Consider the following 23,977-nt stretch of genomic DNA (forward strand, 5'->3'; position numbering starts at 1 on the left):
GTTGTGGTTTGTATGTGTGTACTGTAAATTCTATGTGTGTGTGTGAACAGTTTGAAAGAAAGAAATTATACTGTACTGGAAATCACAAATCCCACCACATGTATATGAGTCAAAGAAGGTTAAGCATTTTGCATTATGTAAAGAAACCGGCATTTAAAGGGTTAAAATTCTGAAAATGAATGAATATTTGGTATTTAGGATTAGAACTGGTGGTGGTAAAAACAAAATTCGACGTCAGAGAAACTGGAAAAAAATTATTAATATATAATATTTTTATGACAGTTTTTGGACATGGACATGGACATTTTTGTCCTCTATGGACCTATGTGTAACTTTTTTTAATTGACACACAAGGGTTAAGGAAATTGCCATGTTTATCCACCACATATAGTCTAAGGAGTGCGCCAATACTAAAATAACATTTTCAACCAGCCATATTTCATATTTTCAAAAGAGGATTCAAAAACCTATTTTTAAAAACTATATATTAATGATAAGCATTCTGCAGAAAGATGGACAAATGTCTGAGAAATAAACACATTCACTTTGTCATAAAAGCGATGCCTTTTGAATTTATAAGGGCTATATTTAGGACGTCATGACGATTCAGTGCTATGTCACGTCCGTAAGATGAAGTTTATATCATATAATAATTACTAATACAGATAACTTAAAACTTTCTGTACAAAGTTAAATTATGTCCATGCTAATCATGATCAACAACTCATCTCCTTTCTTTGCTCTGAACAACCATAATAATACGTTACGGACGTGACCATTATGGACGCTTCATACTGAATCGTATGCACTGGCAAACATTTGTTTACCCAGATGCTGCTGTTAGATGACTGACTTATATTACTGCGATCTGTTTCTGGCTTACTATATATCAGAATATTTGATAAATTTCATTAATTCATTTATTTAATAACATATAAGAAATTTAATTCTAACAACAAAGAGAGCACTACAAGATCACCACAATATTATCGTTCTTATAGTATTTGAATAAATGTGTGTCTCTGAGAGAGAGAGAGAGAGAGAGAGAGAGAGAGAGAGAGAGAGAGAGACTTTTACAATCCTTTATTTAGCAAAAGTCCCATTATACACATTAAAGTCAAGGTGGCTCAATATATAAATAAATAAATATCTAAATGAGCTTTAAAATAAATAAATAAATAAATAATTTGGTCAACACAATAACGAACAGCTGTTATGAACATTATCATCCTATTGCTGGTGCAAAACAAAGTTCTCCCTTCACTACAGAGCACAGGGCCTCCTCACAACACCACGCTTCCTTGAACGTCTTCAAGTCCCCCATACTCCTGTAAAATCTGAGTTCTTGATTTGATCAGTCTAGAGAGAACTCTTATGGCATCGCAGTCTGTGTTTTGTGCCACATTGTTTTTCCTGCTCAGGTATATCGCCATTTTGGCCTGGCCAAAGATAAAATTGATCAGCTGATACTTGAACCTGTTTCTTCTGACATACTTAAAACCAAAGATAAAAATCTGAAAAGTAAAATCCAGATAAAATGACCTCAAGTTGTTTTCTAAAAACACAAATAATGGCTGCAATCTGGAGCAATGTATAAATGCATGAAAAACAGTCTCTCTCTGTAAAGAAAATGGACATTCCTGTGTGACCTCAGGGTTTAAAATGTAGATAAAAGAATTCACAGAGAAAATTCCATGTAAAATCCTCCACTGGAGGTCAGCAAATATTTTCATTAACAGTGGTTTGTATATTGCCCTCCAGTCTCGCTTGTTTTGTAGTCCATCAGCTGAGCACGCTCCTCTGATGTTAGGGTGGACCTCCAGTGATGTAGGAGCTTATATACAACGCGTAGGGACCGTAGTCCCAGGCGCACTGCTAAATCCTCTGCCTGTGACAGGTCCGTCCCTGTGATGTTCACCAGTTGCTGGAGTGGCACAATCCCTGAGGAGACCAGAATCCTGGATAGTGAAGGAGTAGTCACACCAGAGATGTCCAAATGCCCACCATCAACCAGGGGTTCCTCCAGCAGCCAGTGTGATTTTCTGCACCCCTTGCTTTGTTTTTTTAAAAAAGTTCCATATTTTAAAAAGCCCACAATAAAAAACTGGTAATCCAGCAACATCTAGTGTTCTTGTGTCCATTAAAAACAAAGTTCTGTCCAACCCCAGTCCTCCTACTGTGTGTAACAGCCTATAGGCTGCTGCTCTCCATCCTAAACTCCTGGGTCCAGTTAGGAGTCTCTGGATGAACTCGAGTCGAAAGGTTGCTGAACCACACATGATTTTATGGAGATACTAGAGATCCTGATCCTTTCTGCTCTCCGGACCTGCCTAATCTGTTCGGATACTCTGCCTCTGGGTGGAGCTTTCATCTACTCCAATTCCAGATGGGCACACTCACTGTGGCTGCTGGGACTACGGTTGCTTCTAAAGCCTTGGGACTGCAATTACAACAATCAGTTTTGCACTCGGGTCTCTTTTGAACAGTAGACTAGTTCAACAAACAGACTTCATATTAAACCATAATGAACTTTCCTTTACTTTTACACTATCCGTTGTTACCCAGATGAAGATGGGTTCCCTTTTGAGTCTGGTTCCTCTCAAGGTTTCTTCCTCTTAACATCTTAGGGAGTTTTTCCTTGCCACCATTGCCACTGGCTTGCTCAATTGGGATAAATTCACACATTTAAAATCTGTATCCTGTGTTTATATGTTTCTGTAAAGTTGCTTTGAGACAATGTCCATTGTAAAAAGTGCTATACAAATAAAATTGAATTGAATTGAATATAATTATGTTATTGGTTATTTTCTAATGTCTCAGCTGTTTTGTGTTATCCCCTTGATTACATTTAGTATTTAAACCCCTTGTGTGTCATTGTTCAGTGCGAAGTATCGTTTCTGTGTTTTGCCACCAGTGCAATTCAAAGCCTTGTTCCTTGTGTTCTGTGTTTCATGGTTTTGATCGTGTTTTGTCCACATGTTATCTGATAATCATTTTAGCTGTTTATGCCCATTTGCCGATCATCTGACTCCTCGCTTGTTTTTTTTTTGACCATGGTTTTGCCTTACGATTTGGATTGGTCTGCCTGCCTCTCTTCAATAAAGTTCTTAACCAACATTTACAAGTATTGCCACACAATATATCTGTCTCTTTTCTTAAAACTTACCTTCTGATTTCAAAATTAATATTTCATGTAATATTTCAGATTCCAACATTAAACCCGAATGTTAGTACTAGATCAAGATTGTGACACCAATTTTGAGTGTGTTCTATTACATTCTGTCATATCACAGCAAACCAGTGACTCCGTTTCCCTGGATGCACCACCATCTACAAACATGGCCGAAGAGGACTACACTTCCACTATAACCCCCACCACCCCCCCCTCCACCACCCACCCACCCACACACACACACACACACACACACACACACACACACACACACACACACACACACACTTCTCAGGATCAGAGACACCCGTTCCCATTTACACTTGCAATCACACCACACATAAAAGAGAGTGTTTGAACACAATGTTTTTGCAAAGTATATGCTCAGTTGCCATTGTCTCTGTCATTACCAAGCCTTTTTAAGTGTTGATATTCTGGTTTTGACTTTGTTTACTCCATTGATCTCAATTCTCTGCCTTGCCTGTTTTGACCTGTTTGCTTGATCGTATGACCCTTAACATTGTGGATTTTAGAACTGCCCTTTGGACTTGGACGTTGTCTTTGGATTAAACTATCTAACCTGCACTTGCTTCTGTCCGTGATTCCTTTAAATGACAGAATACATATATGCATATATGGAAGCAACAGGTACGCCGGCATGGCGACAAGCCGTCAACGCCTTCAGATGGCTCCTGGAAGATCACCACCAGCAGCTTGCCTATCTGAACGAGCAGGTCACTCGTCTTTCCCAAAATACACCAGTTGTCATGTCGTTTCCTCTGATACCAGCACCAGAGAAGTATGGCCGGGATCCCACATAGCTTTGCATGTGTTTTCTGTATTTGTATGTGCTTTCTGCATTTGTAGCATGTTGGGCCCCCTGTCGCTACCATGAATGTGTTGCCAGTTTGATGTATCCGTTTTGTGCATTTGCATGTGTTTTTTGTATTTGCATGTGTTGGCCACTCTTGGCCACCACATAAAAATTAGAAATGTTTTAAGGGGGAAAAAATAAAAACTTCCAATAACATGGTTGCAAAAACATACAGTATCTCACAAAAGTGAGAACACCCTTCACATTTTTGTAAATATTTGATTATATCTTTTAATGTCACAACACTGATGAAATGACACTTTGCTACAATGTAAAGTAGTGAGTGTACAGCTTGTATAACAGTGTAAATTTGCTGTCCCCTCAAAATAACTCAACACACAGCCATTAATGTCTAAACCACTGGCAACAAAAGTGAGTACACTCCTAAGTGAAAATGTCCTAATTGGGCCCAAAGTGTCAATATTTTGTGTGACCACCATTATTTTCCATCACAGAGCTGATGGATGTTAGAGACCTTGTGCTCCTCCACCTTCATTTGAGGATGCCCCACAGATGCTCAATATGGTTTAGGTCTGGAGACATGCTTGGCCAGTCCATCACCTTCACCTTCAGCTTCTTTAGCAAGGCACTGGTCATCTTGGAGGTGTGTTTGGGGTCGTTATCATGCTGGAATACTGCATACTGATCATGCTCTGCTTCAGTATGTCACAGTACATGTTGGCATTCATGGTTCCCTCAATGAACTGTAGCTCCCCAGTGCTGGCAGCACTCATGCAGCCCCAGACCATGACATTCCCACCACCATGCTTGACTGTAGGCAAAACACACTCGTCTTTGTACTCCTCACTTGGTTGCCGCCACACATGTTTGACACCATCTGAACCAAATAAGTTTATCTTGGTCTCATCAGACCATAGGACATGGTTCCAGTAATCCATGTCCTTAGTCTGCTTGTCTTCAGCAAACTGTTTGCAGGCTTTCTTGTGCATCATCTTTTGAAGAGGCTTCCTTCTGGGATGACAGCCATGCAGACCAATTTGACGCAGTGTGCGGCGTATGGTCTGAGCACTGACAGTCTGCCCCCCCACCCCTTCAACCTCTGCAGCAATGCTGGCAGCACTCATACATCTATTTCCCAAAGACAACCTCTGGATATGACGCTGAGTACGTGCACTCAACTTCTTTGGTCGACCATGGCGAGGCCTGTTCTGAGTGGAACCTGTCCTGTTAAATCGCTGTGTGGTCTTGGCCACCGTGCTGCAGCTCTGTGACAGGGTCTTGGCAATCTTCTTATAGCCTAGGCCATCTTTATGTAGAGCAACAATTCTTTTTTTCAGATCCTCAGAGAGATCTTTGCCATGAAGTGTCATGTTGAACTTCCAGTGACCAGTATGAAGGAGTGTGAGAGCGATGACAACAAATTTAACACAACTGCTCCTCATTCACACCTGAACCCTTGTAACACTAACAAGTCACATGACACCGGGGAGGGAAAATGGCTAATTGGGCCCAATTTGGACATTTTCACTTAGGGGTATACTCACTTTTGTTGCAAGTGGTTTAGACATCAATGGCTGTGTGTTGAGTTATTTTGAGGGGAAAGCAAATTTACACTGTTACACAAGCTGTACACTCACTACTTTACATTGTAGCAAAGTGTCATTTCTCCATTGTTGTCACATGAAAAGATATAATCAAATATTTACAAAAATGTGAGGGGTGTACTCACTTTTGTGAGATACTGTACATACCCCACCTTTTGCTTGTAATGCAAATTGTGAGGGGGAACTGCAAAGCCCTCTTCAAGCCATTCCATAGGTTTTTGATAAGACTGACAGCTGAGATCTGATTGGGCCATATCAAAACATTGATCTTCTTCTGAAGCCATTCGTTTATGTTGATTTGGCTTTGGATCATTGTTGATACATTCAGGGAGTCCTGCAGCTAAATTGTCATAGGTCTTTTGGGAGCCTCCCTGATAAGTATTTGTCTTGTCCTTTCATCAATTTTGGAGGGATAGCCTGTAATTGTTGGTGGTGTTGATGATGGACTTCACAGTGTTCCATGGTACATCTAATGTTTTGGAAATTCTTTCATACCCCTCTCCTGATTGAAACCTTTCAGCAGTGAGATCCTGTACTTTCTTTGTAAGCTTTGCTGATGCTCACAACATAAATTTATTTACTCAAAGGGACAACCATTTGCCAAACTATTAATTTTATAATATAGAATAATAAAAGATATAATAATAATTTAATAACACAATATCTGTATTTTACTGTAATAATATAACAATGCAATATCTGTATGATACTATTTGCTAAAGTTTTATTACTATTACTATTATTATTATTATTATTATTATTATTATTATTATTATTATTATTATCATCATTATTGTTGTTATTATTATATTATGTGTATGTGTGTGTTAATCAGAAATTTGTTGCATGTAAATACCTTATTCAGAAAATCCACTGAAAGGAGATATATGTGCATGCTCAGTTCTCAAGGTGGGTGCTAACAAATGATTAGCTGTAGGATACGTATTTAGGAATGGCAACTCAGGCATACTTAGAACAACCATGTATACAGGAATATTCCAATGCCTGTACGCATATAAACATATGAAATATGGCTGCAACCCGATTACAGACCTTAAAAGACTAGTATTAACGTTATTTATCTTGAGACTTTAAAAAAAATACCTTGAGACTTGTCGAGTGAACGGGAACAGGTGAGGGTCATGTATTTCCCCTGCGTAATGCAGTTTATATTGGGTAATTATGAATCGCCCAGAACCTGATATGGAGACGGGGGCCAACTTAGTAAGTTAAAGGTCCTAAGCAATTCCAGGTATGGGGCTCCAACACACCAACTCTTTGTCTGACAGGGGTTTTTGCCAGAAGGCAGGATCGTCATTCATTAACACTGCCTGTGTTCTGATTTTGTCTGTGCTGTATTGTTTGTGGGCTACATTTACTGTCACACTGTCATTTTCCGGAGCTGAGAGAGAGGTAGAACTCATCCCTGTGTCTAGCGGGAGAGGGGCTACTGCAGCTGATGTGAGAGCAGCTCTTGTGCTGGCAGACAGCGGTGGAGTTTGTGTGAAAGAGAGGACACTTTGGGGAGTTTGGCTGCATCCTTTTGTGCCACTTCTTTTTCTTCTTTTTACAGCTTACCTTGCTTATTGGCTAAGTCAGTCTCTGTATGGAGAAGGCAGATCAGAGTACCAGCAGCTTGTGAGAAGTGCTGGTACACAAGAAAAAGTCAGGGTACACCAAAGATTAAAATGTAGAGATGCCGGTACTGCATACCGGTGAGTACCGGTCCACTTTGAGCACTGATGACAGGTGTATAATCAGCGTAGGTTTGCATATGGACGGTAGGGACATGTCCCTACCAATATTTTGGGAGGGCAGAATTGTCCCTACCAATATTTGCACAAACTCGTTCGCATTATCTTTGGAGTGATGTCATGTAAATTCCATAGCATACTCTCCCAGAAGTTCCAAAATTTAGGCATGCTAGCATTTGATTGGCTGAAAGGGAGGGGCTATCTTAAGGGCTTCAGGTGAGGTCTTAAAATGATACTGCTATTAAACATAGGCCTACAAGAAGAGTTCATTTGCAAAAACAGATATTTCCATTCTTGTGAATATTTAAAAATCATGATTTTTTATTGCACGTTCCAGGTAATATCAATCAAACTGCAGTTGAGTTGTTTTAATTAAGAGAAAATAAATGTAATCAAAACAACGAAATTGCAGCTTGATTTGTATTACCTGGAATGCACAATTTAAAAAATGATTTATGAAAATGAATTATAAATGGTGGATATCTTTTTTTGCAAATTAACTCTTCATATGTTATTATGGATTAATTGTAAATGACCAATTTAGATGTATTGTAAGTACCATAGTCTGACTATTATAATGTTAACTTAGTTGCAAGTTATTATAACACAGGATGCAAAAGAATAATTTGCAAATGTTGATATAGACCAGGTTAAGTTTAGTTTTCTCTTTAGGAGACCAACCAGACTTGCAGATCTTGAAAAAAGTTGAGAATGTTCTCCTTACTGGGTGAATTGATGATGTCATTGGTCACTATCCAGAGATAAACCGAGATAGTTTGAAGGTTCAGTTGCCAATGTTTCTCTCAAAGAATACCGACATGTCAAGTAGCGAAGCTGCAGATACCCTAAGAGGAATGCCAAGTGAGGTAAGAGGCTTATTCAATGTGGTGTTAGGGTGTTGTTAGTCGTCCCTGTGGCCTCAGCTGAAGCAGAACGAAGCTTTAGTGCACTCAAAACTTGGCTAAGAGCTACCCTGTCTCAGCAGCGCCTTAATATGTAGCTGTATGCCATGTACATCAAGAGGCCCTTGACCAAGTAGATCTTAAAGATATTTGCCAACAGTTTGTATCTGTCAATGACCAACATAGACATCTGTTTGGATTGTTTAAATAAACACCAAGGACTATCATGAAGAATGTTGATGTTGGATGCAAAACATTTCTTTTCTCTCTTTTCCGTTAACAAGTAATTTCATAGTTTACTTTCTTTTAGTCTTTGATCTGTTGCTTTGTATAATTTGTATTTAAATGTAAATAAACCGGGGCACGTGGTGGCTTAGTGGTTAGCATGTTCACCTCACACCTCCAGGGTCGGGGTTCGATTCCCACCGTGGCCCTGTTTGTGTGGAGTTTGCATGTTCTCCCTGTGCTGCAGGGTTTCCTCTGGGTACTCCGGTCCAAAGACATGCATGGTAAGTTGATTGGCATGTCCGTAGTGTCCGTAGTGTGTGAATGTGTATGTGATTGTGCCCTGTGATGGATTGGCACCCTGTCCAGGGTGTACCCAGCCTTGTGCCCGATGCTACCTGGGATAGGCTCCAGGTTTCCCTGAGACCCTGAAAAGGATGAAGCTGGACGGATGGATGGACGGACGGACGGACGGACGGACGGACATTTTAATAAACCATTTGGTTGTCAACATTAAACAGTCCTTTTTTTCCGGGGTGGGTGGGTGTCTCTACCAATATTGAGACCAAACATACGTCCTTACGTTTGCATGTGATTCATTTTGAGCACATTCACATGCCCCATTATACCAAGGGTGTGTAGACATATGCAACTAGGTTATTGTAAGGTTTTCTTTTTGCATCACCAAACCCCTCAACTGTAACAGGATGCATAGACTTTTTATTTCCACTGCAGCTTCCCCAACATTGATCACTCACTTATTGATTCTCAGTAAAAAGAAAGTTTGTAGGGACTTTAGTTCAAGTAGCTGTTTCTTAGGAAACATAAGCCCAATTAAGTTTAAGTTTGGTTTACTGCATTGTTGTGCTAATTTGAAAGTGCATTTCTAATTATGACTAGGTAACAGGGGTTGTCAAATTTTATGCACTCAAGGCCCCCATTAACTCTAAAATAAATTCCACAGACCCCATCAGTACAGATTTTTAATTAATGCAATCCAAATATTAGGTTCATTATTTAGCTGTGGACAATCAAACAATGATATTTTTTGGCTGTTTATTGGTGGAAAATAACTTTTTATTCATGAATTTTACACAAACATAACACATAAGGTCCCATTATTTATAAAATTACAGACTGTTTGTTATTTTTTAAGTTATTGAGATTTGGATGAAACCCATCCATCCATCTTCAACCTCTTACTCCTTTTCAGGGTCACGGTGAAACCTGGAGCCTATCCCAGGGAGCATCGGGCACAAGACGGGGTGCACCCTGGACAGGGTGCCAGTCCATCGCAGGACACACAATCACACACATTCACACACCCATTCATACACTACGGACACTTTAGACATGCCCATCACCATGCAGGTCTTTGGACTGGGGTACCCGGAGGAAACCCCCACAGCACGGGGAGAACATGCAAACTCCACACACACAGAGCCGTGAGTCAAAAGGCTAATGAATGTAAGAACTCACTAATAAATCTAATAATTTTGATAATAGTGGGTCGTGATTTTCCCCAATGTAACAGACCCATTGGCAATGCTTCACGGACTCCTGGAGGACACCATTTTGAGAACCAACGGCTTAAAAGACCACCATCAGTCAACCATCAGTCAATCACCTTTCAGCAGGAATTTCACAGGGTCAGCATTGAGCTACCATCATGACACATGAACAATATATTCATCTAAATTCTGTTTAGTGTTCTATGTAACTAGCCACTGGGAGCGCTATCTGCAACGGGCTCTTATTGGACCACGCAGATAGCTGCTTTATTTATAATTATTATTTGTATTAGTAGCGTTAGCATTAGTAGCCGTCGTCTTTTCTAGCATACTTTGTTTTATCACAATGTGGAGGTGGGGCTGTGAGTTAAACTGGAGCTGTCCACGGTTTGACGTGTCTATTCACTGTGCCGCCGTGCGGCTAAGAGCGCGTGCTCGCCCTGCCTCATTTCCTGTGGCTAAGACTCGACCGTGAGAGAGAGAGAGAGAGAGAGAGAGAGAGAGAGATGGGTTCCTGATACCGAAACGCGGAAAAGCAGGGGTGGGAGAGTTTGAGGGAGAAAAAAGAGAGAGGCGGAGAGAACAGGGAAATTTTACACTGACAGAAGCGTCGGGTAAGAACGCGAATTTCTGAAATCTTTTGTTTCTCACACTTTCACGCTGTAAAAATTGAAGCCCGACGCGTCGCCAGCGCTCGAACCCAGAACTCATGGGTTAACAGGTAGGGTATGCGTCTCACCCACCCTTAACACTCGTTTGTACAGTAGTCTCTTTGGCCATAATACTGATACCTTCAGTAGTATCCGCTTAGCGCTTTATAGCACACATAAGGACTTCAGTGTCTGGACTTGACATGTCAGGTTGCTACTCCTCGGACAAGGTGAATTGAAGTAGGAAGTGCTCATGAGGGATACGAAAATTGTCGTAAAGCGAGTTTTGACAGCTTATGGGTTTGCTCGTTTTTACCCGCGAAACTGTAAACTGTTAAGTGCAGTTACTGTCTCTTCAAGTAGCTTCTTTCCACGCTGTCAGGTGAGACACATGACAGCCGCGCGGACAACAAACATTTTTTTTTTAGGTAAGCGCAGGATGTTGGACTTTTTGGTGGTGTTATAGCTGATCAGTGAACATTATTGCGCAGCATGTTTCTCCCCCGTTTATGCACCTTCTACTTGACACATTCACCAGTAGCCTGTCTCTTCACAAGTTTGGACCGTATCGTGACTCTTTGGCCTCACGGAGCTCCGGCGTCGAGTTGCCGGTTGTTCTGTTTCGGCGGTTGAGAGAATGCATGTAGAGCGGTCTCGGGGATTTAAATAAAAAGCTCGCGGCTCAGGGCTTAAACCGCACATCCCCTCGTCTTCTCCCCTCGCTTAACCTCTATGAGGGGAATTTCTCCTGCTGGAAATTTCTGCTGCGTCAACACCTCCTACCTTAGTGCAGTGGATCGAAGAAGGTTTTTTTTAAAGACTCCTTTATAATAAAATTTCCCCGCTTGACCATAATCTTTGTTGTGTAACACTTATCGCAACTTAATAAAGTGTAGTGTGTTGCGATAATCGCCTGGTAAGAATGAGATGTGGGCTTGTGTGTGTTTTCGATCTGAATTCGGGCTATTGTGTGGGTAGCGTGAGTGTCTTTCTCCGCACGGTGTCCACTTAAGCTGGTCAGTTCCGTTTTCCTCCATTTTGTCGCTCGGGGTTGTATAAAGGGAAGCATGCCACTTGTTCAGCACTTGTTTAATTTCAGCCGCGACGTCAGCAACAGTCGCACGCGTTAGTAAATCCACTTCCAGAAACGCTGCTGGTGTATCTACCATACCGAAGATGGTTTAGTGCGTTTCGGAGTAGTGCACGGTTTATCTATTTTATGGGCGTGTCTGAATCTGCTCGATTATTTAGAGGGCACTTTATATATATATATATATATATATATATATATATATATATATATATATATATATAAAATCAGTGCGGTGTATTATTCTGGCATCTACTATTTGGTGGGTCTGCGTTAGTGGGTTTGTCTATTATGATCTTGTTTTATTGTTTCTTATGCCTTTCACATTCTTTTGGGGCAGTTTATACTAATAACATCTCAATATCTATTTATATCAAACTTCTACAAGGCTCACGCTGTAAGGCAACCCTTGGTACAGGTGCACCTTAATGAATGAAAGTATTTAGTTCCTTGAAATGTAGAAGCTGTTTGGTCAGTGTTTAGAGATTAACTTTTGTCATTAAAGCTGTAAATGGCACTCTCTAAATAGTTGTAATTTGTAATTTCAATAAGCCTATACTATTGGTATACATAGACTAAGTGCAATCCTAAAAATGTAATTGTACTTACAATAAGTCACTGTTATTCTGATATATACAGTGTGACACAGAGGTCTTAATGGGTGCACTGTCCAAAAATTGGTTGACTGGTTAAAATCTGAATTGTGCAGAGTAATGTAGCTTATGCTAGGAAACTGCTGATGCCCATCTTCTAACATGGCATAAAAGTAGCTGAAAGTAGTCACATATAAGGTGTCCTTTTTTTTAAGATTTGCTGGGGTAAATATTTTTTCTTAAGCATGGCCACATCTTGATTAGTGCATATTTGTGTAAATACGCGTACACCGTAAACACATTCTTCCAGTCTAAAATCAATCATAGACAGCTGATTGTGCAGGTGATAGTTTTCTCTTGTTGAACAGGGGAGACACAAATCTGTTAAAACATTAAGTGTAAAACATACAAACTGTCTACCTGTCACTCCAAAACTGAAAACATACATTCTGGGATGACTATTAGGGCAGAACAATTAGACATAAAGTCCGCTTTGGATAGTATTGGAAAGGCAAGGCAAATCATTTTGTTTTTGCTGTGCTAAGCTATTTGGGTGTGATATCCAGAGATGAATATGAGATGAAAGTTCAGCATTTCAGCTTGCATTTACTGATATTTATATCTAGATGTGTTAAACAACTTAGAACATGGCACATTTAGTTTGAACCCACCCATTTTTCAAGTATTCCAAATATTGGAACATGCGACTGACAGGTGTTTCTTGTTGCCCAGGTGTGCCCTGTTAGATTGATTGTTTAAACATTTAATAACTCTGAATATCTACTCTTGCTTTGAGTCCTGGGTTTTGCCTGTGAAGACTGCATTTGTTGTTAAAGGATAAACCAACATGAAGACCAGAGAGCTGTCTATGGGAGAACTGTGAAAAACCCAAAAGCAACAGTCAGTGACATTATCAACAACCCACACAGGGCAGGGGCAGGTATCACAAACTAACATTTGAAGGAGACATCACAAGACATCACAAGAAGAAAGCAGAAATATAGAGGCAATGCCAAAGGATGCAAACCACTCATCAGGATTAAGAATAAGAAGTCTATATTAGAATTCTCAAAGAAATACAGAGATAAGCCACAAATGTTCAAGATTCATCTCTACCAAAGTGATGGAAAGGCCAAAGTGTAGAGAAAGAATGGACCTGCTCATGATTCAAAACATACAAACTCATCGGTCAAGCACGGTGGAGGTAGTGTTTTGGCTTGGGCTTGAATGACTGCTTTTGGAAAGGGCTCACTAATCTTTATTGATGATGTACCTCATGATGGTAGCAGCAGAATGAATTCAGAAGTCTATAGAAACATTATACCTACCACTTTATAAAGAACTGTGTCCATAACCCAAATCACACTGCCAACACAACAAAAGACTTCATCAGTGGAAAAAGTGGAAGGTTTTAGACTGGAAAATTCAATCATCAGACCTTAACCCAGTTGAGTATGCATTTCACCACCTAAAGAGGAGACAAAAGAAAGAAACCCCCAAAACTAAGAAGAAGCTCCAGCACAAGCGTCATTAAAGAAGAATGCAACAGTTTGGTGATGTCAGTGGGTCACCATCTTGATGCAGTTATTGAAAGCAAGATACATGCCACCAAATATTAAGTGTTATTTACGTTAGTTTACTTTCAGAGTATCTGTTCCAGTACTTTTGCTCACCTAAAAATTGGGTTGGTGTAGCCTATGCAGACTGACTTCATAACAGGTGCGGTATTTTTGTGTCAACAGTGGACTGAGAAGTGAAACTTGTTTTCAGTATGTGAAGGAGAGAAGCAAGAGGTTTTCACTAGAGTTAAATAGAAAAGACTGTCAGAACAGCACCACAGCTTCAGAGGTATTATGTACTGCTACATTCTTTAAAATACAGCATTTTGTATAACGCAGTGGTGGTTGCATTAATGCTGTATAGTTTTTTGTTAATTGAAGAAATGTTGCTTGCACAATATAATACTGCCTGAGTTTATTTTGTTCTTTGTTATTATTTAGAGTCATATTGTTTTATACGGAATATTGATATGTGTGTGTGGGTGGGTGGGTGTACTAGAGTGAGAGAGGTCACACAGTGCATATGTGTATCTGGAATGAAGGTAGAGTTGAATATAAAGATTAAATTTATTGAAAGTGGTTGCATGTGATCAACTGCACAGAAAGTGGAGTGTGTGTAGATGGTCGGGGGTGAGGAGTTGGAAATAAGAGAAAAGGAGAGACAGATTTGGAAGCGGGGGTGGTTGGGATGGTAAACTGGTCTTGTGTGTGGCGGGGGCTAGTAGGATGGAGGTGCAGGCTGACACGACATGCAGCTGAACTCTGTGTGTGTGAGTGGGTGGAGTGTGTGAGTGTGTGTGAATGAAAGTTGCTGTCCCCAGGCTGTGGACTGAGCTGTGTGGATAACAGGTTAGGATGCCTGCTACAGTACTGACTTAAAAACCACATAAAGCACAAAGAGAAAGATAGAGAGAGAGAGAGAGAGCGAGAGAGAGAGAGAGTGTGTGTGTGTGTCTGTGTGTGTGTGTGTGTGTGTGTGTGTGTGTGTGTGTACTAGGGCTGGGTGATATTGCAAAAAAAAAATTTTAACTTCATGAACAATCGATTACGATTTTTTTTGTTTGTTTTTAAATAATGCATTTGAATAATTACGCAATTTATTTTATAAAGTTTTTAATTTATTAGAATGGACTTTGGAAAAATGGTTACAGCACCATCTATAGCAAATAGTGCAAACAATGGTTCTTATAAATAAAGGCTATTAAAAAAAACAACCAAACATTATTTGTATTTTTTTATAACTTTTACTATTTTTGCACAACTTAGCGAACCCTTTCTCGACAGAGTAAATAGGCACCATGTTTTTCGTGACCTCAAATGCCACCACAACTGAGAAGTCAATTTGGGGTATTCTTCTCATATCCGCGTTCCCTGTTTACAAAGTGCCGTCAAATCAACATGGCTGCGCACAGCATCAGAAATAAACAAAGTAAAACTTCTTACCTTTAAATGAGTTATACTGTATATACAAGTATTTGCTTTAGATTAATCAACATACAGACATTTTTATTTGTTAAATCTGAAACACTGACCAACAGTTTGCTCTTTGAGAAAGAAAATATACATCACTCATCCAAATTAGATGCCTAGCTTTTTGCTAGCAAAATATGAACATGAGGTGTCCAGTTTCCCAACTTTGTCTGTTGGACATGCCGAGGTCAAACATGACGTAATTTACAAATTACTGCATAGAATGTAATGCAGCATTATATTTTACATAAACTGGTTCATCTGATTTTTCAAACCTGTACCAATTCAATATCTCTGAAGTGATATTCGAACCTTTTGCTATGAGCTCAGTGAAGTACTACCGTGTTTTTACTTTAGTTTTTTTAATCTAAAGTGCCTTTCACACTGAGCGTGATTAAAGCAGTGCGAATGTATGACGCATTGATACTCTTGAATCGAAACAGTAGATCTCTATGGAGCTATTCACACCGGGCAGCATCTGACCGTCACACTGAAATGTGGGCCTTCCCCAGACTGTTGCCACAAAGTTGGAAGCACACAGATGTATAAGATGTAATTGTATGCTGTAGCATTACAATTGCCCTTCATTGTAACTAAAGGGCCAAGGCCAAACCTGTTTTAGCTTGTCAGTGACCCTGTGCTCAAATTGAGTTCCATGAAGACATGGTTTCCCAAGGTCAGAGTGGTAGTACTAGAGTGGCCTGCACAGAGCCCTGACCTCAACCCCACTGAACACTTTGGGATGAATTGGAACACAGACTGTGCCCCAGGCCAACATCAGTGCCTGACCTTACTAATGCTCTTGTGGCTACATGGGTAAATCCCCACAGCCATGCTCCAAACTCTAATGGAAAGCCTTCACAGAAGACTGGAGGTTATTATAACAGCAAACTAAAAAAATCAGGACTCAATCTGGAATGGGATGTTCAAAAAGCACAAATGAGTGTTATGATGAGGTGCCCACAAACATGTGGCCATATAGTGTATCTAATGTTCCATACAATTGAGACATATTATGCTTCATACATTTCAAGACACAAAATGTATACAATTTATTTCTTGTAAAATGACATCAAATAAAGTGTCTAATTTTTATTTTTATACTGGCAGTCCATGGAACACTTTGTATGCTTTTTATAAAAATTTGGCCCTGTAATAGAATACAGTCTCAGCTACCATGACAGCAATTTTGGTTGTGCCACTCAAGCACTTTAGCACCATTAGTAAGGCGAAGTTGGAATCAGATTCAGAATGCTTTTATTCACCAAGATATCTGTACAGGAGGACAGTACAGAAGTTTCATGCAACATGTGGATATTGCTGAATTGGAAATTGTAGGGGTGGAATGTAATTGTTACTATGACTGTAATGACTGTAAATGTCATTGTGTAATTACTGCAGGTGTTCAACTGCAATTGAATTGTGTCAGTTTTGTAAAGTGGCTTGTGCTGTATGTCAGAGGGGAGGGATGTTGGAAGGATCTTAGTTTAGAAGTATTGTGGCCTGTGGGAAGAAACTGTGAAACTATGAGGAGAAACAGATGTCGACTGGTACAGGAATTCAGGGCTCTTATTCTGGGTTTCCATTGTGAAATGCTGAAAAAGAAAGTGTCCGGTATGATTTTCCCCTCTCTCTTCTTCACACTGGATGTGTTTCTGCACTTCTGATGATGCATACACATGCATGGAGTGTGAAGATACAGAGGTATCTTCTGTGCTTCAGAGCCTTCTTGGTGATTGTTTTGATATTTCTATTCCATTTGAGGTCCTGCTAGATGATGGTGCCCAAGGAACTTGTATGACTCTGCTCTGCTGAGTTGTTTAAGGTGTGGTGGATGCTTTCTTCTGAAATTAATAATCATCTCCACAGTTTTTTATGTTCTCAACAGGTTATTAGCTTACTTCTGTCCAATATGTGGACGTCTCATTGTTTGAGTCCTACCAATACAGTGTGGTATCATCTGCAGACATGATGAACTTGATGTAGTCACTGTCGGAAGTACAGTCATTGGTGTACAGTGAATAGAGCAGGGGAGAAAGCACACATCTTTGTGGAGGACCAGTGTTGAGGTAAAGTTGGTCTGAGATGTTGTCACCCATTCTGATGTGCTGTTTCCTGTTGGACAGGTAATTGATACTCCAGCGGCAGATGGAAGGAGATATGTTAAGCTGCCTAGTTTGTCCAAGAGGACTTCAAGAATGGTGTTCTTGAAAGCATAGCTAAAATCCACAAACAGTATGATTTGAGAGGATGTGAGGACTGTCCAGATGCTGCAGGATGTATTGCAGACCCACGTTTATGGCATTGTCTACAGACCTGTTAGCACTATATGCAAACTGGAGAGTATCTTGAAGGTCTTTCAAAGCACTTCATGGTTACAGATGCCAAAGCCACTGATCTGTAATCATTTAAGCAGGAGATGTATCTTGGGTACCCTGTCCAAGGTGTACCCCGTCTTGTGCCCGATGCTCCCTGGGATAGGCTCCAGGTTCCCCGTGACCCTGAAAAGGATAAGCGGTATAAAAGATGGATGGATGTATCTTGGGTTTCTTGGGAGCCTGTTTCTTGGGAACTAGAATGATAACGGAGGATTTGAAGTAGACAGACACGATACATTAGGCTAGAGACTGATTAAATAGATCATTTAGAATAGATGACAGTTGTACTGAGCAGTGCCTTGGGCCCCATTCACAACTGGCATTAACATGCTTCCTGGGTGATTGAATCGTAAGTGGTCAGCGCTAAGTACAGGCATCATGATCCAATCACTCAAACCGCATTTGGAGGTGGTCACATCACATATGGTCACATCACATTTGTAGTGTGAATATGAATGCACCTTGAAGCATCCCAGACAGCAGTGAAGGACCAACTAATTGACTATATCATTGCCCTAGCTGGGAAACATGTAATAATTGTGAGACTGTCAGTGTGTTTACATGGACAACAATAATCCACTCTTAACCCGATTAAGACGATACTTTGATTAAGAAACTACCATGTAAACAGCAATGTTTAATTACCTTAATCTGATTAAGATCATACTCGAAGTAAGCACTAATCGAATTAAGACATGTGGAGTACTCCTGTTTTAGTCGCATTATCGACATGTATTACAGGCATGTAAACACCTTAATCACATTATTAATGTCGTGTGAGAGTTTTCACCACATTTTGCGAAAGGACACGATCACACACGGCAGTGCTCAACATTTTACGGCGAACAAGAGAGTACGGCTGCGTCCCAAACTGCATACTTGCCTACTATAGGCCTGTAGTCGGGAAACATACATGTATCTTGGCTACTATATAGACGGTAAGTACGCGGTTTGGGATATAGCCCACAGCTTCAAGCAGTTGTCTATTTGCATGTACAGCATGACAAATAATTAACTGCACTTAAAGCGTTTGTAAAAAAAATTAAATAAAAACACCCAAAACTGTATACGGTACCATAACGAAGATGAACTTTATGTTGATACATGAAATTCTGGAGGGACGTCGGACGGCGTGGCGCGGTGACGTAATAACGTGTGCCGTTAATCTAACTATGTTCTATAACATGTAAAACGGGTACATGAAAGGAGTATTCTAAAAACGACTCATGCAAACACCTTAATCACATTATTATCTTACTCAGAGTAAGGTCAATAATTAGATTACTGCTGTCCATGTAAACGTAGTCTGTGTTGGGCCACATTTGTGGCACAGCATTGTGCAACCAACCAAGACAAAACTTGTTTATTGGATTGTTGATATATGAGATGGTTTGTCCATAACATGCAAAATGAATTTGATTGTGAGGTCACCAAACAAAATGTGAGGGCATATCTCAGCAACTGTGTGAAGTACAGTAGGTCAGCAAAATGCGAGGGACTGCCACCACCATGGCACACACAAATTTACACATGAATCTTGTCCGCAAAATCACTGCAATGTGGCGCAAAGGTACTTGCCACTTATAAAGATTTTGTTTTTAATTAACCCACAATTAGAGCTGTACATCAGTGGACGTGTATCAGTGCGAGGACGCATTTGTTAGCATTTTTGTTCTCCAAGCTGTGTGCATCTGCACGAGAGAACATTGATGGTATTGATGATAATAAAAAAGACCTTAAAATCAGGTTTAAAATTTATGTGGCATTTATGTAAACAATTTATATTTTCTGTATAAAGAATCATGTTACTGATGCTGTTACACAAGAGAAAAAATAAGTTTTTTCAAAAACAGTAGTGTTTGGCCTAACCCTAACCCTATTCTTAAAGTTTTCTCTAAACAAAATATTATACATGACTTTTCATGCTTGCCAATGTATTTGAGCTTATGTTTTAATAACAGTTAAATTTATTCATGCAAAAAAATGGAAACATTAAATCAAATCATCAAATCAATAATAAAAATATTTACATGTTGGTTAAAAATGCAGGTGCTTGTGGGCAATAGTGTTCCTTGGGGAATGTTATTTGGCTCTGGCTTTGATGTGCTTTCGGTCAGTGTCGGTCATGTGAGGGAACCTCTCGGAAACAGTCTTCAAGATAAAGTGCCTTAGGTTCATGGGCAATGCAGACTTTCCCCTCGAACCATCTCACTTGGTGGTCGATGCCCACTCTTTATACTGCTGTTCTGGTAAAATAAGCACGCAACCATATTGATCTGGCCATCCCCAACTCTGCATCATTAGGATTTCTAGCTGCTCTGGTGAGGGACAAGAAAACTGGAGTTCTGGATGGCAACTTCCAGCTGGTGTTGTTGGTGTTGGCCCCGCGGTGACGACAGAAGATGGTATTTGCCTGTTGTCTGCATCTCCACTCAGGCTAGCAGTGACCTCGGATAGACAGTCTGATGTTGGGGGGGTGGGCAGAGTCGAGTTGAGGCATTAGTGCCTCTGTTGTTGTGCGCGCCTTTATTAGCTTCATCACAACAGCCACGTGGGCCTGGATGAGCCCGGTGCGCGTCGTTTTTAAATCTGCAAGATGTCTGTTTTCCACCAAAGGTGTCAGAATATTGGAATAATTACAATGTTGCAGTTCATAGGTAATATGAAAACAATAACCAATGTCTGTATAATCTTTTTTTTAATAGCCATTTTTAAATTTTTACCTTCTTTGTGTTCCTCATCCTGCCACAATAAAATGAAACGTGGTACAGATACTCTTTAGTTTGTCTCAAATGAGTAATGTGGCACATGCCACCCTTCACTGTAAACACAAAAATTAAATCTATAAGGTGCATTGCACAGTAATGTTCTGCTCACCAGGGTTTGCCGTATGTCCACCCAAGTTGCTTTCCGCGTCTCATGATGGTGCTGGTTGACATTCCCAATTGCAATCAGGACTGAAGCTCAGTCTGAATATTTCTAGTAGACCACTCATCATCCTCATTCAGTATATCATCAAGAGCTTGTAGTGCTACACTATAAACATACATGCACAAAGTTGTATACTACATCAGCTTGATAGAGATTGTATACATATCAACTGGATCGAGAAAAGAAGCCTACCCATACCTGTTAATTTTCAGTACAGTTGGTTTTTTAGTTGCAGTGTTAATTATGCCATCAGAGGCACACACGTGACTGCAACAAGAAACCCCTGATGTCAATCAGGAAGTGTCAGCTCTCCACATAGACCTGATCTTGTCGCTAATCTCGAGAGAGATCTTTGTCATGGCTGAATGTCTAGTAGAAAGTCTTGTAAGTCCAAAAACTCTAAGAGTTAATTAGTGGTTAAGCCCTGAAGGGGCAAGACCCCTATTGTTTTTGTTAGTTTTCTTATTAGGGATCAAACCCCAAAGGGGAAAAGACCCCTATTGTTTTCATTTGTTTTCTTCTTATTAGGGGTAAAGCCTGGAAGACTATGGCAGCCCATAGAACCGCTTGCAGGAAAGTTCTGAAATTTGGCACACAAATAGAGGACAGTCTGATCTGTTAATACAGAAAATTTGGAGTCTCTAACTCAATCTCTCTAGCACCATCAACTGTCCAAATTTGCACTCACGTTTATGTTAATAACTTTTGAACCGTTAGTCCTAGAAACACAATTCTTGTCCTCTCTGATTCCTTGGCTCAAGCCGATTCGAGTCTCATTTTGCATCATGAAAATCTTTTTGCCATTTAGAATTTTCTGAAACACCTACTTTTTCGAGCTCGTCCTAGGCCATTTGTCCGATTTGAAAATTGTCGTGCATCATTTAGAGACACATATGACAAAAAGTTATTCAAATAATTTTGATAGACCATACCGTTTTCGAATGGGGCTTCAACAAATTCGACAGTGAGCACGCCAAAATGGACGTGAGGGTATATCTCCGTAAGCTTAGGGGGATTATGACGAAACTTGATATGCGTCATCATCATTAAGCCCTGAGGTTAGCTGCAGCATTTCGGAACAGCACCGCCTAGTGGTCACGAGATATGAAAAAGCACATTTTTGTTTAGAACTTCTGAACGGTTGATATAAAAAGTTCTCGGCCATTTTGGATGTCGGCCATTTTGAATTTAGTCGTTAAATGCTGTATTTTACAAAAGACTTATAAATCGTTATAAAACTCAGTATGTGTCTTTGGCCCCATGCTCTGAAGGGACTCAACACTTTTCGGGAAAATTATAATGACATTTCTTAAATTGCTAATAGCTATTGACTCCTTCTGCCTACTGTCATGAGACAGGTCTTGATAGATTCCGTGGCTCTGAGAACAATGATTCCAATTATGTCATGGTTGAGCAAACTTCCTGTCCACTATTTTTAAATGTTTTGAAAACCTACTTTTTCAAACTCGTCTTAGATCGTTTGTCCCATTTGCATGAAAATTCATGTGCATCCTCTAGAGACACATACGACAAAAAGTTATTCACATAATTTTGATAAATCATACCGTTTTCGAATGGCAAAATTAATGAATTTGAAGAACATGCAAAATTGAACTTGAGGCTGTATCTCTGCAACACTTTGAGGAATTGTGACGAAACTTCGTACGTGTCATCGCCATTAGGCCTTGAGGTTACCTGCTGCATTTCGGCACACTGCCCCCTACTGGTCATGAGCTAGCAAAAATGGCATTTTGGCTTATAACTTTTGAATGTTTTCCTGCATGATAACCATCATGCCCAGATGCTACCTAAGTGGTTTCAGAACAGCACCACATACCAGACAAAATATCTAAGAAGTAGCTATTTTAGTTATTTTTTAAATAAATGTTTTTTTTTATGATTGAAATTTTACTTTTTCTAACTCCTCATACACTGCTCAGTGGACTCTAACCAAAAACATGTCACAAAGCTTCTTTTGCTGCTCATTTATTTTGCGCTGATTATTTTCTTGACCCCGGTATTGCTGCTTGCAGCAATATTTATTATGATAATTGTGCAATTGAAACGCTGAATTGATTTCAAAGAATGGTGTAATGTATTACAAATCACACAATTATGCAGCTGTTCAGTAAGAGGCAATTCAAGAGAAACGGTAGGCTATAGGCCATTTGGTATGTGCCAGATTTACATGTAGTATTAAATACAGCAGTAAACTTTTGAGTGCCTTTAAATCAGTGTACTGCCTTCTATTTTTTTCATTCATTAATAAATTGAGTAGACATTTTAATTATTCATAAATGAATTATAAATTATTGGTTAATAAATTGTACCCACAGACATATGAGTGGATTTTGTAATATAAATTTGAGAATTTATCATGAAACATGCCTCCAGCATCATTAAACATAAAGGCAAAAATACTGTGTAGGCTTACAAAGAAAAAGTTTATATTTTTTGTATGAATAAAAATTCATACAATTTGTACATTCATAAAAATATAAACAATTATAAATATTTTCCTGTGCATTCAGTTTTCCCCCGATTTCACTCTAACCTCACCCACATTTCATAGCCATGCACAGCAAGAAACATGAAAGGGCAATTGGCAATAAAGACAATATACCGAATGGGAGCTTAGAAGATGATTTTATTTAAACTATCCTTTCAGTTTTCTCTAAATCATTCACATGACAGGGTCGTATAAATGTTTATAAATACTCTAATCATCCGTCTCTGCCATGTTATGGTCCATAAACAATTGCATTTCAGCAACAGTTCAATTTGATTTTCATACTATTTGTTTGTTTGAGCGATAAACCCACTGAGATATTGGCTTACATTAAAAAAAAATTCTTAAAAAAATATATTTTGTTCAGCACCATTTAACCTGAAAACTGCTGCAACAGTGCATAAGCAGCAGTGATACTCCATAACGAATGGCATTAGTTAACCTTATCAAGAGTTAGAACTGTAATGTTATCAGGTGTTTAACCTGGTATGTTATACAAGAGCTCTTTCTTGCCTGAATGTTGCCCTGAGCAGAATTTTATATTTAGAAATATTTAAATAAATTTTATATTTATGTACTTATATATTAAATATAATAATAATAATAATAATAATATACACACATATATTTAGCCTTTTTTAAAAGATGATAGTCAAGATTATACTGGAACCGAACTCCGGTCTGCTGCATTCAAGCACCACTGCGTTATGTAGTTTTAAAAGCAAATAACTACAAGTGAACGTTTTGTGTACTTTCTTATAAGATAAGATAAAAAATAAATAACATAAAAATAA

At 39.4% G+C, this 23,977-nt stretch overlaps 1 protein-coding gene across 8 annotated transcripts in view; it reads left to right on the forward strand.

Moving 5' to 3' along the window:
• Positions 1 to 10,416: 10,416 nt before the first annotated feature.
• Positions 10,417 to 23,977, forward strand: part of zbtb46 (zinc finger and BTB domain containing 46) — a 190,875-nt gene continuing 177,314 nt past the window's right edge. Inside the window, exon 1 of one of the 8 annotated variants that reach the window (XM_017487350.3) lies at positions 10,417 to 10,724. The gene's annotated coding sequence lies outside the window, so the exon portion shown is untranslated. The remainder of the gene's footprint in view (positions 10,725 to 23,977) is intronic. The other 7 variants (XM_017487351.3, XM_017487345.3, XM_017487346.3 and 4 more) reach the window with 7 other exon arrangements.

Source organism: Ictalurus punctatus, chromosome 15 (genome assembly GCF_001660625.3).
Source record: "Ictalurus punctatus breed USDA103 chromosome 15, Coco_2.0, whole genome shotgun sequence".
Lineage (NCBI taxonomy): Eukaryota > Metazoa > Chordata > Actinopteri > Siluriformes > Ictaluridae > Ictalurus > Ictalurus punctatus.